The sequence below is a fragment of the Neofelis nebulosa genome, chromosome 10 (assembly GCF_028018385.1).
Source record: "Neofelis nebulosa isolate mNeoNeb1 chromosome 10, mNeoNeb1.pri, whole genome shotgun sequence".
NCBI classification, from domain to species: domain Eukaryota; kingdom Metazoa; phylum Chordata; class Mammalia; order Carnivora; family Felidae; genus Neofelis; species Neofelis nebulosa.
The window spans coordinates 38,679,912-38,681,206 of NC_080791.1; positions in this window are offsets into that span (position 1 = coordinate 38,679,912).

The following is a 1,295-nucleotide window of genomic DNA, read 5'->3' on the forward strand; positions in this document are numbered from 1 at the left end:
CGGCGGGGCGGCGGGGGCGGGCCCGAGTCCCGAGGCCGCGCCTCCCTCCCTCCCACGCGCCCGCCCGCCCGCCCGCGCCGAAGATGGCCGCGGAGGCCCGGGGGCCGGGGCTCCGGGGGTGCGGCGGCGTCCCCGGCTCGCCCCCCGGCCTGCCGCCGCACCGCCTCGCCTCGCCTCGCCTCGCCTCGCCTCTGCGGGCCGCGGGGACGCGCCCCACGGGTGGGAGAGCAGCGTCGGGTCGGCCCGATCCGAGGGGGCTGGGTAGGGAAGGTCCCCTGGGCGGGGCGCCGAGAAGCCTCCGGAGCCGGCGCGCTCCGGGAGCCTCCAGCGATGCAGAGACGCGGCGTGGGATGCGCGCGGAACTGTGGCTCCTTGGGGGCGAACGGGCAGACTCCCCTCTGAAATCCAAGGCAAAGCGGAAGGCCCAACCGCGCGCGCACCTGTAAAACTTTGATGTCATTTTAGCGGATCAGAAGCCCCGAGACTCAAACTGAGAAATCCTGTTATAGCAAGTTCCTAACCTAGGCAGACAGTGCAGCCCTGCTGTGGTTTACTTGATGCAAGGCTTAGAAACAAAACCAAAGCCTAGAAAGGACACCAACCGACATGGTTGGTTGATGGGTTTCTTTGATTCATTGCTTCTTTCGTCGCACTGAGTGCGTACACGCCAACCTAGGTTGGGCCCAAGGGTAAGCAAGAACGGGGTCCCTGCGGCAGGGAGCCTGCTCATTAATCAAAGAAGCGTGTTAGTAAAGGAATAATTAAAAACGGAATATGGAACTTTGAGAAACTGGCTGCTCCCAATTTGCTTGCTTGCCCTCCAAAGATAAAATTATAATATTGTGCTTACTTTTGTAAATGACACATATCCTGACCCCAAGATTCTGGAACATACTACAGGGTGGAAGTGGCTTGATCTAACTGAGGTTTTTGCTGACTGCTCATTCCAGGGCATGGCCATTGTCAGGGGCAGCTCTACGTGTGACGCACGGTGCATCCGCTGGCCACTGCTGTCTCCCCGTTTGGATCGCCTCTGGTCCTTCTTTCCACTGACTCTCTTCTCCCAGGGTAGGAGACTTCACATCAGATCCTCTTAGACTTCTGCACCCATCCCCGCATCAGTGGGGCTTCAGTTGATAGCCTTCAGCAAAAACTTGAAGAGGAAAATTGATGGCTGATGTGGAATAAAATGGCATGCTACTTACACTTCTGCCATCTGGTTGTTTTTTTCCCAATTTGAAAATAGGAACCAGACTAGGCACTTCTCCACACCCCTGCCCCCATCTCCATGCTCT